Source organism: Aegilops tauschii, chromosome 5 (assembly GCF_002575655.3).
Source record: "Aegilops tauschii subsp. strangulata cultivar AL8/78 chromosome 5, Aet v6.0, whole genome shotgun sequence".
NCBI classification, from domain to species: domain Eukaryota; kingdom Viridiplantae; phylum Streptophyta; class Magnoliopsida; order Poales; family Poaceae; genus Aegilops; species Aegilops tauschii.
In genome coordinates, this window is record NC_053039.3 from 127,667,833 (window position 1) to 127,683,935 (window position 16,103).

Consider the following 16,103-nt stretch of genomic DNA (forward strand, 5'->3'; position numbering starts at 1 on the left):
TTGTGTCTCTTGTGTTGCGAGTTCGTCGAGCTAAGCTTAGATATCCCGGTGAGGCTGAGGGCCTGATTTGGTAGGGGAGATCTTCGTGCGCACCCCAGTGTTCGAACCTTGAGGGTTTTGCCGGAACCCGAGATCCGACAGCTATCACGCACTGCTCGGGCGGATCACATTTGCTCGGTTCAATGCGGTGCCACACTATGCTTATCTCAAGCTCAAAATGCCCGGACCACGTGGCGTCATAATAGTTAATGGAAACACGGAACGCTCCCTCCGTACCAAGGAGCACACCGCTGCCCTAGCAGCAGAAGTACAGAGCGGCCTTTTCAAGCAAGGCCTTAATTCGGCGGCTGAGCCCCCGGACACTATCAAGAGGGTCTGGACTACTCTGCAGCAGGACAGCTCGACTCGTCAAGAGCTTGACTAGCTATTTGGCCTCCGTCCAAGTCCCGATGAAGTGGCGGCATTTGCACCGTGCGTACATAACTACGCACTCAAAATACCATGGGGACAGGCGGAGGCATAACTAGCTTGTGATCCACAATACGGCTTGACCACTCCCGGACACATATACTTTCATTGTTTCTTTTCTGCTTTTCAGGTTTCTTCTCCAGAGGCCTTCCCTGACGACTTGATCGCAGGTCCATTCAAAGGACAAATACACCAAGCCGGCAGTCAGCTTGGACGTAGAGGGGAATTTCTAAGTGGTTTCTTTAACGACCACTCTATCTGTTGCAGGGTCCCACGCGCAGTTCTCCCTTGGTCATGGCATGTCAAATAGCCCATTGCTTATCGCACTACCTGTATCAATGCGCTTTGACGTATTAATCAAAACATAATGGAAACAGTTTGCGGCCCAAATTTTAGGGCCCTTGCCTATTGTTTTTGCTCTTTTTATGTTTTTCTTTTTTATTATTAATAAGCTTATCAGATAGCACCCGTACGCTATGGTATGTTTCAATTTGCTAGTACTTCATAGCGCCCCACACCATGGCAACAAAGTCCGAACACTGTTTACAGTATAGTTCGGCACCTCGAATTTAGCACTATATGCATTGGCTCCGAATCATGTCTTTGGTCAATAGTTGGGTTGCCCGGCTCCTGTGCTTGCTACCTTACATTCCACTATACCGGCTAAGGTAGTAAAGGGAGCACTATTGCGATTGTGCCCTGGTTTACCCGAAGGAGCACCTCAGCAGAGAAAGCCGAAAACTGACTACCATGATGCGGCGAGAGCCGGTCAGCTCTTCGGAGGTTTCAAATCGATAGAGATTTTTTCTGCATTACGCGAAGGATCGGTACTTACCCGGTCAGGTGCTTATAGCACTCTAGTTAGGATACTAGGGGCTGCACCCACATTTTTATTATCAAACTCCTATGGCTAAGTGAGAGTGTTAAAGCCGCATAGTCTGATTGCCTGGTTCGTTGCGCTAAACACCTCCTTCAAGGACCAAACAATTGGATCAAGAGTGTTTAGATTCCACCCCAAACACCCCCGTACTACCTACGTGGGGGCAGAAGCCGACGACTGGCCAACTCTCATACTTCATACAAAACGGCCGCACAGGAGGTAATTTTTTTAAACATAAAAAACATTATATTACATAACCAGTTTGTTTTATCGTACAAGGCACAGATAAATTGAATATATTCATTCAAAGATAATGTCTTGCGAACACTGCGTCGCTACAAGGCGAGACCCCTCCAGGACGTCTCCAAAATATCGCTCGGGTGTGCGGTGCTCCTTGCCCTCGGGCGGCCCCTCGGTCACAAGCTTGGCATCCATCTTCGCCCACCACGCCTTGACTCGTGCGAAGGCCATCCACGCTCCCTCGATGCAGACCGATCGCTTGATGACGTTCAGCCGAGGACAGGCATTCACCAGCCGCTTCACGAGGCCAAAGTAACTGCCGGCTATAGCTTCGGCAGGCCACAGCCGGATTATTAAATCCTTCATGGCCAGTTCGGCCACCCTATGCAGCTCGACCAACTGCTTTAGCTGATCGGTGAAGGGCACAGGATGTACTGGTGGAAGGTATTGCGACCGGAACAACTTCTCCGTTGAGCTCCCTTCTTCGGCTCGGAAGAACTCCGCAGCGTCTGACACACTGCGCGGCAAATCCGCAAACGCCCCTGGAGAACTCCGAGTCTGGGTTAGTAAGACATACTGCTTCTTCACATCCTTGCTTTGCATACTAAACGCCTTACCCGCCGCGATCTTCCTGGCCTCCTGGACCTCCTGGAGAGCGCCCTGGGCCTCAACCCAGGCTTCTTCCATGCTCTGGCGGGCCTTGGCGAGTTCGGCCTCTCAAGCCGAAACATCGCACTCCAAGGCCTCGCATTTATTCACAGCATCCTGGAGCTCTTGCTGGACCTCGTTGACCCGGGCCTTGTGCTTCTTACGGGCGGCCTACTCCTTGACAGCCTTCCCCTTGGCTTCGGCCAGGGCCTTTTTAAGGGCCTCGACCTCGGTCGTCGCCCCTACACATATCATGACACTAGGTTCAATACACATCACTTATTATTTCCGAATACACAGCGAGTAATTACATACCTTGCTGGTCTTCCAGCTGCTTCCTTGCTTGGCCGAGCTTCTCCTCGGCCCGCCCTAGTCTCCACTTTAGTTCGGAGACTTTGGCAGTATGTGAGGTCGTGGCAAGCAGTGATGCCTGCTTATTCATAAAAGACATATTCAGTTAATCTCCTAGAACAATGGATTGACCCCCTGTCCGGCCTTCCTTTCCGAACATCGAAGAGCGTCTCAGGGGCTACTGTCTATATGGGGATTTTCTCTTTTTGCGTCGCTCACCTCAAAACCTGTCAGCAGGCTGCCGCAGGCTTCGGTTATTCCACTCTTGGCGGATTGAACCCTCTCAATCACTGTACCCATAAGGATATGGTGCTCATCCATAATGGAACCGCCTCGTAGCGCTTCGAGCAGATTATCCGGCACCCCTAGATGGACAGGGGTCACCGACGGAATGGGCATACCCCCTTCTTTTGAGGGAGGTTGCACACCGGATTCTGGAGCTGTATTGGTCTCCGGAATCGTATTCGGCTGAGGGCCGAACCGAATATGGCCCTCATCGCCAGTCTCCATGGGGATTTGCTCCCCCTGGTGTCCGGCGACAGAGGTTTCGCCTTCTGGCGCCTCCTGAACCTCTCCCCGACCTGGGAAAGTCCTTTGGGACAGCACCTCGGCGTCGCCCTTGGCCATGGGAGAGTGAGCAGCTGGTGGTGACTCACTGTCCATCGCCTTTGAATCCAATGAACCTCTTGATGAGGATCGCTGGGAGCTGTCGTGGGCCGGACTGCAATAGCATAATTAACTATGTCAATACAATGAAGGGGAGAGGCTGGATATATGGACATGTACGAGTTTTAGTAGTTACGATGCAGCCAGGGGCTTGGTTCGGGGGCGTCGCTCCGGACTGTTGTCGACATCCCACGCGGAGTTATCTGCAAGGGAGCCCTTCCCCTTCTTGGACGTCTCCGTCTCCAGGTTCGTGGAAGCCGCCCTCTTCCTCTTTCCCCCATCAGGGGGAGGGTTGTCCTCCTCCTCCTCCTCCTCCTCGTCGTCATCCTCAGCGGCGGAGGAACGGGTCTCTTCGTCTTCGGACGTCACGTCCAAAGCACCCTTGCGACGGGGGCCACCTTTGGCCCCCTTGGCCTTCTTCTTGGCCTTCTTCTCTGGCGGCTGATAGGGCACCGGAACCAGCATCTTCGCCAGGAGCGGGATGACTGGCTCTTCGGGCAGCGGAGCTGAACACTGGATCTGCTCCGCTCTCTCCGTCCATACCTGAAATAATATAGTAAAGGTTAAACACCCTCCTTGGATAAGCAAGTAGAGGGTACGCCTTGAGAGGTATAAAGGGCTTACCGCATTAGCAGGATGGGTGTGATCGTGCCCGCGGTCCGAATCTATGACCGGCGGCTTCTCGTTGCCCTTGAAGAGCAACTTCCAGGCATCTTTGTTAGTAGTTCCGAAGAGCCTCTCCATGGTCTGGTGCTTCTCTGGATCGAATTCCCATAAAGGGAAGCTTCGGCTTTGGCAGGGGAGGATTCGACGAACCAGCATCACCTGGATCACGTCGACGAGCTTGATGTTTTTATCCAGCATGCTCTGAATGTGCGTTTGCAGCGCTATCAGCTCGCCCGACGAAGACCAGTTGGGGCCCTTCTCCATCCAGGAGGTGAGCCGCATTGGAGCTCCGGACTTGAATTCGGAGGCGGCGGCCCAAGTGGCGCCGCGTGGCTTTGTGATGTAAAACCACAGCTTCTGCCACTCCTTGACAGTCTCCACAAACGTGCCTTGGGGCCATTTGACGTTGGGCATCTTGCTCACCATGGCTCCCCCGCACTCGACGTGTTGGCCATCCACCACCTTCGGCTTCACGTTGAAGATTTTGAGCCACAGTCCAAAGTGGAGCTGGATGCGGAGGAAAGCCTCGCACACGACAATGAATGCCGAGATGTTGAGGAAGAAGTTCGGGCCTAGATCATGGAAATCTAGCCCGTAATAGAACATCAGCCCGCGGACAAAAGGGTGGAGTGGAAACCCCAACCCGCAGACGAAATGAGGGAGGAACACCACCCTCTCGTTGGGTTTTGGTGTAGGGACGACTTGTCCCTTGGCCGGAAGCCGGTGGGCGATCTCCTTCGCCAGATACCCGGCCTCCCGAAGCTCGGCGATGTCCTTCGCCGTGACGGAAGAGGCCATCCACTTGCCTTGCCCTCCAGAGCCGGACATGGTTGAGAGCTTGCTCGGGGTGGAAGAAATGAGAACTTGGGCGCCGGAGCTCGAGAACGGAAGGGCAGAGGATGAAGGAAGGCGTGGGTGAACAAGAAGAATCCTTATCCCCTTATAAAGGTAGTAAATATCGAATGCCTCCCCACTCGCCTCAAAACTCGCCTATTCCCAAGGGCTGTGTGAACGGAACGGTTAGATTACCCACGCCCGTATTGATGAGAATCCCGCAATAAGGGGACACGATCTCTGCTTTGACAAGATGTGCCAATGGAAACCGCATCTCGAAACGCGGAACGGCAGACGAAAACGGTTTGAAATAATGACCGGGCAGGCGTGATGTCATCTTGCAAAAAGTTGTCAGCGGATGGGACTCGTGAAATATTATACTCTCTACGGCTGTGTGTGTGGTACTTGTGTTGCAGATCCGGACACGTTCGTTGCGTCCGGAGACTATCTTGGAGTATTTGGAAAGGAGAACCCGCCCTGCAATGCCAAAGACAATCTGCACGCAGGACACCTCGTCATTGAAGCCTGGTTTAGGGGCCACTGAGGGAGTCCTGGACTAAGGGGTCCTTGGGCGTCCGGTCTGTTGGACATGGGCCGGACTAGTGGGCTGTGAAGATACAAGACCGAAGACTTTCTCCCGTGTCCGGATAGGACTCTCCTTGGCGTGGAATGCAAGCTTGGCGACCAAATATGAAGATTCATTTCTCTGTAACCAACTTTGTACAACCCTAGTTCCCTCCGGTGTCTATATCAACCAGAGGGCTTAGTCCGGAAACATAGATAGTCATACAGGCTAGACTTCTAGGGTTTTAGACATTACGATCTCGTGGTAGATCAACCCTTGTAATACTCATATTCATCAAGATCAATCAAGTAGGAAGTAGGGTATTACCTCCATAGAGAGGGCTCTAACCTGGGTAAACATTGTGTCCCCCGTCTCCTGTTACCATCGACCTTAGACGCACAGTTCGGGACCCCCTACCCGAGATCCGCCGGTTTTGACACCGACAACGGCCTCTCTCACCCTCCTCACCGGTGGTCACAGATCCACCGGGGAAGAAAAGGACGTGCAGCATTGACGCCCTCCTCGTCGGCGAGCGAGGTCACGCACTGACGACAAGGCCGTCCTCTCAGACCACTACAAAAAAATGCACTTCCGTGATGATTAGTGTTTGTCAGAGTAGGTCGCGTTTTCTGTCATGCATGTATATCCATGACAAATTTATGACAGAATCAAGATAGCCATACTTGTGCCATCGTAGAAGTGTTCCATGACATTGCCAAAATTATCATCACTGAAGTGTCCACTTCCATGACGATAAATCGCGCGTCACAGAAGTGCTTTCGTCAAGGGTGACCGACACGTGGCATCCACCGTAACGGAACGCCGTTAAGCTATCGAGTTGGATTTTGGATCCGATAACCCGTTAACAGCCATGACCAATGCCGATTTTCCACATGTAAAATTCTCATTGGCTGACGGATCCATGCGTCAGCTCCGCGTTGGCACAGGTGTCACTCATCCAACGGTCGAGATGGGCCTTTGATATGTTGACACGTGGACTGGACCAAAAGTGGCCCACAAAGTTTAAATGGCCGGCCCAACCGAAGGCCCATAAGATTTAGCGGACCATAATGGGCCGGCCCAGCTAAAGGCCCACAAAATTTAGCAGACCATAATGGGCCGGCCCAGCTAAAGGCCCACACGATTTTGCAGACCATAATGGGCCGGCCCAGCTAAAGGCCCACAAGATTTTGCGGACCACAATGGGCCGGCCCAGCTAAAGGCCCACAAGATTCTGCAGACCATAATGGGTCGGCCCAGCTAAGGGCCCAACATTCTCTGTCAAATCGGCCCGTCAACGGCCTGTCCTAAACTTGTCATCAACGCGGCCCATGGTCACTCCTGGCCCGTTAACAATCCGCTAAGTAATTGGGCCGAATTACGGCCCGGAGTATTTCCGGCCTGTTAAAGGTCCGGCTTCATTTGGGCCCATTTACAGGCCATCGAAACTTTCGGCCCATAAACGACCGTGAAGAATTTGGGTCATATTCGTCCATGTCTGACATTCGGCCTGTTACAGGCCCACTATAGCTTTGGGCCACTTTCGGCCTGTTGTCATTTTCGGCCTGTTAACGCCAGACGTAAACCATGGGCCATATGTGGCCCAACGTCATATCGGGCCCATTAACGGCCCATATAAAATGACGATAATCTAGCCCAACCGAAGTTCCGGCCTGTTAAAGGCCCATGTATTAGGTCGGCGCATTTACGGCCCATCCGAATCTCGGCCTGTCAAAGATCCGCATCCCAAATGGGCCACCATTTCGGCCTGCTAAGTCCAGTGGGTTATTTGGCACAATCAGGGCCCAATCTCACTTTCGGTCTATTAAAGGCCCATGTTTTTTATGGGATCGAGATATCTACACCTGTAAACGGCCTATTTTTTACTGAGGGCCCAAATTATGTTTAGTCCTATTAAAGGCCCACTATGGGCACAGGCCTACCAGAAAAATATGAAAGCTTATGCTGATTTAGGCCTAGATATTTTTAGTGGGCTACATGCCAATTTCGCCCCACAATCGTTTTTAGCCCAATTGGAATGGGCCCGACGAATGTTCGCATGTTGGGCTCCTACGAAGCTTTCGGCCGAATACATTACTAAGATAAACCTACACTATACAAAAATAGCGTCGTAATTACTGCAGCCTGAGGCAGCATCATAAATGTTGTATCACAACAAAATAAATTCCAACCATACAACAAAAGGCCTGTTGGCATAAAGTTTATAGTCCTTCCAGATAAAAGCACCATCAGATGTATAGAAGCACAAATCATTTGACCTGAGTGCTAATGTTTCAGGCTGTAGAATCTGATGGAGCAGCACGATCTCCACCTTTTTTCCGCCATTGCTCTTGAACAACGAAGCGAATGTCTGATAGTCTGGTTTCAAAACCATTCATATCTTGACGACATTTCTCAACCACTATTCTTGTTTCCGAAACAACGTTCATTAGGGATTGGACTTGTGTCTGGAGCACAGATATATCACTCTGTCTAGCAGGAAGATTTTGTTCAGTAGGCGATTTGGACGAGGTTACCTTGACAACCAACCCAGAATTACGCAGGAAGGTGCTTTTTGCACTGTTAGTGGAGAGATACTGACGCACTGCAGCAAGAGGTGACATTGTGCCTGTAGTAGCCTCGTCACCTTCAGGTGGTTGTGGCTGTTCAATCATTTGTTCCATAGCTTCCTGAAAGTTTGAACTTGTAGATTAGTGTACCAGATAAGTTACTAATGAGACAAAAACAAACAAAGTAGGTTAAACGTTTATACATAACTTATTTTGGTGAACTACTGTAATACATTAGCATGTATTGTAGTGCCAACTACATAATAAAATCACTTTCGGAACATATGTCCATGTAGCATGCCTACTGTATTGTCTATTTCCTCACATTCGTTGACATCTAAGGATAAAGAGACATGGTTTAAAGTAGGATGAACATAGTATGACATCATTCATATCATGGGCAAACAGATATAAAACAAACATGCTATTTTATCATTGTGTGCGCACGTGAACATAACAACTAGATTACAGATCAAGACCAAAAGAATACCCTTCATCTCTTTTAAACCATGTAAGGTGAAATGATACGTTAATACAACTGTGAATAAAAGTGAACAGAGTAACTGACATTGGCTGCAAACCAAGTAGTTAAATGAACACATCACAGTACCAATCAGTTCAAGGCAGGAGGAGTAAGGACTTACAACATCGGCTTGAACTGGTGTGCTCATGCCCTTCATCTTGCTGGTGTGGCTATCCTTGAAGATTTGCATTGCATTCGGTTCAGGTTCTTTTTGGTCCGCACGGGCTTTCCTCTGTATTTGGAACAAGTCAATATAGATACGATAATATGGCACAAAAAAAAGAAGGAAGTAGCAGCTATTTACAAGAGCCTCGCAGTGTGCAATATAGCTACGAGATCCTGTTGTCTGTTGGAATTTCACTTTAGAACGGTTGGTTTTGTTCTTCAAACAGTTAGCCTAGAAGAAGATACACTTGTAAGGCACATACATAAATACAAGTTCAATATGTGGTCTGATCAAATACATATAGCCTACCTGATACTTTGGATCAGACCAGTGTTTAACGAGGACTGTCCAGTCTTCATCTGTAATATATTCCACTGGAGATGTTTGGGCGATTTCATTGTTAGCCTTGCCTTCAAAGTGAGATTTTCTAAGGTGGTACCGATACCGTCGCAGAGCAGACTGAAAAACATGAGTGCATGCTTGTTTATTTGCATCATCTTTCGGATCCAACTTGAACCTCATCTATTGAAAAAAGAATGTGAGTCTTATTAGGAGGAAGCTAGAAAGTATGGGACAGAGCAAGACAATATTACTAATTGCGATGAATAACATTACTTACGGATAAATGGTCAAGGAAGGTGTTAAACTGGGTATTGTCTTTCTCATTCCTGTACTGGATCCACGTTGGGAGGATACGTGCATGACACCTAACGGCAACGGCTGCCTCTGATACTAACTTGGCTGACTCTATCACGTGGCCTTTTTAAACCTGCCTCAAAATGGATCTCCATTCTTCCTCCTTTAGATTTTGTTAATCTGTCAAGCATTATCCCTGATGTCTGTTTCCGCTTGCGCCGTGGTGCTAGTTCAATAACGAATATGGAAAGTGTTAGTGTACATCAAACTGTGAGAGTACATATAAAGGAGCATGCAACTGCAACTTGACTCGGTCAGGTACCGTCTTGGTGTTGATGCTCATGAGGTTCATCTGATCTTGCCAAGTTCTGTTGTGTCAGCAGTGCTTCGGAAGTAGTGTTAGGTGTGAAGGCAGCTTGGGAACTGGCCAGTTCCGGAGCAAACGAACGAGTAACTGGTTGAGATGCTGGTATAGTTGAAGCGGATGCTGCAGCTGGTGGAGCAGGTGATACTGTGTTTGTAGATTTAGCCGGTGGACTTGGACCTTCTACTGCACTATAAGTACCAGCAGAATCTCGACGGCAGAACCTTTTCCGTTTCACCCGACGAGTAACAGCACTCCCTACTATATTATTTTCCTTGCTCTTTTTTGACTTTGCCATGTCAAGATGTACCCACAACACAAAAGAATAAAATCACTCTTCAGAACTCATTGATGCATGATACAGACAAGCAATACTTTGATGTAAGACAACCGTATGAGGATGGAATATGTAAGAAAAACAGGACGACATGACATATTCACAGCTACGATGTGCAAACTAAGCAGAAGGATTTTCAAGAAAATAGAAGTAATGCAAGCTAGACACCATATGAAAGATGCAACCAATATTACTCTGCCAAGTTAAAAGTGTCTTGTCATAAGTGGCAATTCAAAAAATTAGAAGCAGTACAACGTACAAATCAATGCAAGATGCAACCACTATCAAACTGCCATGTTAAAAGCGTCCAATCATGAGTGATTGATGCGGGATACACAACAGCAATACTTTGATGTAAGAACATGGTATGATAGATAGATGCAATGTATTGTAGACACAGAAAGCCATGTCATATGCACATGTATAACGTATAAACTCAGCAGGTGCAATTTAATCAAAATAGAAGAAATACAGGCTAGACAACATATGCAACATGAAACCAATTATCACACTGCCAACTTAGAGCAAGCACCTGCGATGGTGGAGTATGGGAGATGAACTCATCATGTAGACTTGGGACTTCAACTTCATTAGCAGTAGCAGTGGCAAATCTAGAGAGTCTCTGTTTGCGTCGGTGCGGAGGACCACCAACATCCCCTAACTTACTCTTTTCCTTCCTATTTTCTGATATTGCCTTATGAAGTCAAAACCACAAGAATATGAATAAAATTAGCTCTGCATAACTGGTTGATGCATGATACAGACGAACACTACTTTGATGTAAGGCAAGCGCAGGATAGGAGGATGGAATATATACAAAAAAAGACAGCGTTTCATATTCACACGTACGATAGGAGGATGGAATATGTATGAAAAAACAGTAAGCGGAAGGCATTTCAACAAAATTAGAAGAAATGAAAGCTAGGCACCATATGAACATGCAACCAATATCACTCTATCAGGTAAAAAGTGTCTCGTCGTAAGTGCCATTTCAAGAAATTAGAAGCAGTACAAGCTAGAAGACAATGCAAGATGCAACCTACATCACAGTCCCAAGTTAAATGTGTCTTATGGGTAAGTGATCGTTGCAGGTATAAGTTGTAAGCTACGCAGATGCAATTCAATATAATCAGAAGCAATACAAACTAGACATCATACAGAAAACGCAACCACGTATAACAGTTCCAAGTAAGAGCAAGCACCTGTGATGGTGGAGTAGGGGAGATGTGCTCATCATGTACACGTATGTTCTAGAAACAGGAACACGTGTCATATTCACAGGCATTATGTGTAAAGTAAGCAGATGCAATTCAAGTTAGAAGCAATACAAGCTAGACATCATACGCAACATGCAACCACATATAATAGTGTCAAGTTAGAGCAAGCACCCGTGATGGTTGAGTAGGGGAGATGTGCTCATCATCTACACAGCTACGTTGACTGTCCAGCCTTGTGTTGTCTTGCAAATCATGTTGGGAGGATGGCGGAGTAGAATCTGTAGAGACCCCCTATTTGAGTTTCTCCGAAGGACCACCATCATCCACTGCCGGACTAATTTCCTTCAGCTGTAATGATTTTGCATTGTGAAGTCAAACCGATAAGAAAAAGGAATAAAATTCGCTCTTCAGAACTCATTCATGCATGATACCGACGAACACTACTCGGATGAAAGGCAAACACATGATGCGAGGATGGAATATGTATGAAAAACAGGATGGTGTGACATATTCACACCTATGATGTGGTAACTAAGCAGAAGGCATTTCAACAAATTAGAAGCACTGCAAGCTAGACACCATATGAAAGATGCAACCAATATCACTCTGCCAAGTTCAAACTGTATGGCGTTTCAACAAATTAGAAGCAGTACATGCTAGAAATCACATGCAAGACACAACCAATATCACAGTGGCGACTTAAAGGTGCCTTATCATAAGTGACTAATGCGGGATATGCAAGAATAGTAGTCTGATGTAGAAACAGGAACACATGTCATATTCACAGGCATTATGTGTAAAGTAAGCAGATGCAATTCAACAAAGTTAGAAGCAATACAAGCTAGACATCATATGCAACATGCAACCACATATAATAGTGCCAAGTTAGAGCAAGCACCTGTGATGATGGAGTAGGGGAGATGTGCTCATCATCTACACAGCTACGTTGACTGTCTAGCCTTGCGTTGTCTTGCGAATCTTGTTGGGAGGATGGCAGAGTAGAATTGTAGAGAACCTCCGTTTTAGTTGCTCGGAAGGACCACCATCATCCAATGCCTTGCCAATTTCCTTCAGCTTTATTGATTTTGCATTGTGAGGTCATACCGACAAGAAAAAGGAATATCATTCGCTCTTCAGAACTCATTCATGCATGATACTGACGAACACTACTATGATGAAAGGCAAAGTCATGATACGAGGATGGAATATGTACGAAAAAATGGACGGCTTGACATATTCACACCTATGATGTGGTAACTAAGCAGAAGGCACTTCAACAAATTAGAAACACTGCAAGACACCATATGGAAGGTGCAATCAATATCACTCTGCCAAGTTAAAACTGTCTCGTCATAGGTGGTGTTCATCAAATTAGAAGCAATACATGCTAGAAATCATATTCAAGACGCAAACCAATATCACACTGCCAACTTAAAGGTGTCCCATCATAAGTGACTGATGCAGGATACACAAGAAGAGTAGTTTCATGTAAGAACATGGTGTGAGATATAGTATGTACCAAAAACAGGAAAGCGTGTCATATTCACATGTATCATGTGTAAGCTAAGCAGATGCAGTTTACACTAATTAGGAGCAATATGAGCTAGACACCATATGCAACATGCAACCAGATATGACACTGCCAAGTTAGAGCAAGCACCTTGGATGCTGGAGTAGGGGAGCGGAGACTTGGACCTTGTAATGCACTATCAGTACAAGGAGAATCGGTACAGATGCTCCGTTTACGTTGCTGCAGAGGACCACCATCATCGCCTTCCTTACTCTTTTCCTTCCTCTTTCTTGATTTTGCCTTGTCAAGTCAAACCCACAAGAAAAAGGAATAAAATTTGCTCTTCAGAACTCATTGATGCATGATACTAACGAACACTACTTTCATGTAAGGCAGCCGCATGATAGGAGGATGGAATATGTATGAAAAGCAGGACGGCGTGACATCTTGACATGTATGATGTATAAAGTGTAAACTAAGCACAACGTGCTTGAACTTGTTAGAATCGATGCAAGCTAGAAACCATATGAAAGATGAAACCAATATCACTCTGCCAAATTAAAAGGGTGCCCTAACAAATGTATTTGACCAAATTAGAAGCAATACATGGCAACAGGCTAGAAATAATATGCAATATGCAACGAATAAAGGTGACTCATCGTAAGTGATTGATGCAGGATACAGAAGAGAGGTAGTTTCATGTAAGAACAAGGTTTACACATAGATGTAGTATGTACCAAAATAGGAAGGCATGTCATATTCACAGGTATAGTGTGTAAACTAAGTAGATGCAATTTACCCTAATTAGAAGCATTACAAGCTAGACACCGTATGCAACATGCAACCACATATCACACTGCGAAGTTAGAGCAAGCACCTGTGATGGTGGTGTAGGGGAAGTGCGGTCTTCAGGTACAGAGCTACGTTCAATATCTTCATTTAGGCTTGCTGTTTCTTGAGAATCATGTGGAGAGGATGAAATTGCATTCTTTATAAGAGTATTGCGTCTCATATTAACCCACACGCGTGACTGTCTCATCATAAGCGATAGACGCAGGATACACAAGAACAGTAGTTTGATGTAAGAACATGGTGTGATAGGCAGATGTAGTATGTACCAAAAACAGGAAGGCGTGTCATATTCACATGTATAATGTGTAAGCTAAGGAGATGCAATTTAACAATTAGGAGCATTGATGAGGGATACACAAGAAAAGTAGTTTGATGTAAGAACATGGTTAATAGAAAGACGTAGTATGTACCAAAAACAGGAAGGCATGTCATATTCACAGGTATAATGTGTTAACTAAGCAGATGCAATTTACCCTAATTAGAAGCATTACAAGGTAGACACCATATGCAACATGCAACCACATATCACACTGCCAAGTAAGAGCAAGCACCTGCGATGGTGGTGTGGGGGAATTGCGGTGATCAACTAGAGAGCTACGTTGACTATCTTCATTTAGCCTTGCTATTTCTTGAGAATCATGTGGGGAGGATGACACTACACTCTTTAAACGAGTAGGGCGTCTCACAGTTACCCACTCGGGTGACTGTCTCATCATAAGTGATTGACGAGGGATACAAAAGAGCATTAGTTTGATGTACGAACATGGTTAATAGACATATGTAGTATGTATCAAAAACAGGAAGGCATGTCATTATCAAAGGTATAATGTGTAAAGTAAGCAGATGCAATTTAACCAAATTGGAAGCAATACAAGCTAGACACCATATGCAACATGCAACCACATTTGACAGCGCGAAGTTAAAGCAAGCACCTGGGATGGTTGTGTGTGGCAATTGAGATCATCAACTGCAGAGCTACGTTTACTGTCTCCAACTGCTGACACTGCACCCATTAGAGCGCTGAAACGCTTAGTGCTTATCTTCGAATTACACTGCAGCGACTTCTGTCTTTTCTTTCTGCATTCATCAATACTGCGTCAGAGTCTGAAATACCCATGCATAAAAAAACAATAGTGTGAGTATGGGTGAAGTGTGTGCACAATTAGTACAGTGTAAAGGTAGCAGATAGCAGGTCGGTGAGAAATAAATGACGGGAGACATATGATAGCTCTACAACATGCATGGCACACTAAATTACTACAGGATTCTATGAAAATAACAGTCGACTAAAAGCAAATAGGTCAGTCCATTTTTTCTGCACCGTCCGATGTACAAAGAATGGGCAGATCGCCTTCATCTACCTCCAGCCAGTCAATGTTGACGATCTTCCTCGAAACGCCAGCGACCACCGGCCCAGTATTCCTCCCCTGCCTGCGCCCTCCCCTCGACCTCACCGCACCGCCCCCCCCCCCCCCGGCCATCCATTCAAGCCCCGTCGACGTCCAGATCGGGTGCAAGCAGCTCCTGCGCCCCACACCCCTATGATAGACACTGATGCGCCGCTTCCCCGGGGAACAGGCGGACTAGGTGCTTCGCGCGCCTAAGCGGGTGCTGCTTCTTTTAATTGTGGTTCGACTGACCCTGAATTGAAATCCAGCCGGGCTACTGACCTCTAGCAAAGGTGAAATAGTAAAAGGGAGGAAACCTTGTGCATTTAGTATCACGAAGAAGATGCAGTAAGAAGCGCTCAACTAGTTTCTTTCGTGGGATGAATACGGTGTGAGCGGAGACGTAAGATTTGCATGAATAAGGGAAGAGGAGTACCTCTTTCTGCTGGCAGTGCTGTGTCCTCCTTCTGTTTTTCCGACGATCTTCTTGTTGTTCGCCGGAAACCAGAAGTTGTGGAGGACAGTGCAGCCTTGGACGAACCCATGGCCAAGTTGTTGAGTGTGGTGCGGTGGCCGTCTGTCGGCGGCGGGGAAGCAGATCCGAGGCGGCGAACGACGGTGTAGCGGGAACAGCTCCGGTGCGGTGGACGGTTGCGACAGTGGAGCCGCAGCAGTGAGGCGCAGGACGGCGTGGTAGAAGTGGTTCTGGTACGGCGCACGTCGGCGTCGGCGTCGTGGAGGCAGCTCTTCCTGGGCTTCAGCTGCTAAGTCCTTGAGGGCGTTGCGGTTGCGGTTGCGTTGGACGACGACGTCGGGGTACCGGCTCCGGCGTGATGGAGGAGGGCGGCGGTGGATTGGCCGCTATGGGGTGGAGGACGGAGGAGGCTGGGGTTTCGCGGCTGGTGGAGAGGGCGTTTTCGCGCCCACGGAGTATGAATGGGGAAACGGAGGGAGGCTGGGAACTAAGGGGGAACAATGTTTCGGTTTGAGACGCGCTTGCTTGAAATTTGGGGAAAGTTACAAACTTTGCCCCCATCTAAAATTTCGGACATATTGCGGGTTGGGGGTAGGACAGTCATGTCAGGTGTCCCAAATGTGGGCGGGATAGATTTCGGCCGAGCGCATGGGTAGGCGCCCACGGCGTATGAATGCTTCTCGGAGGCGGTTGAGACTGGCGTCTTGGTGAAGTTATAAACCTACCCCGGTTTAGACCTTTGGACAT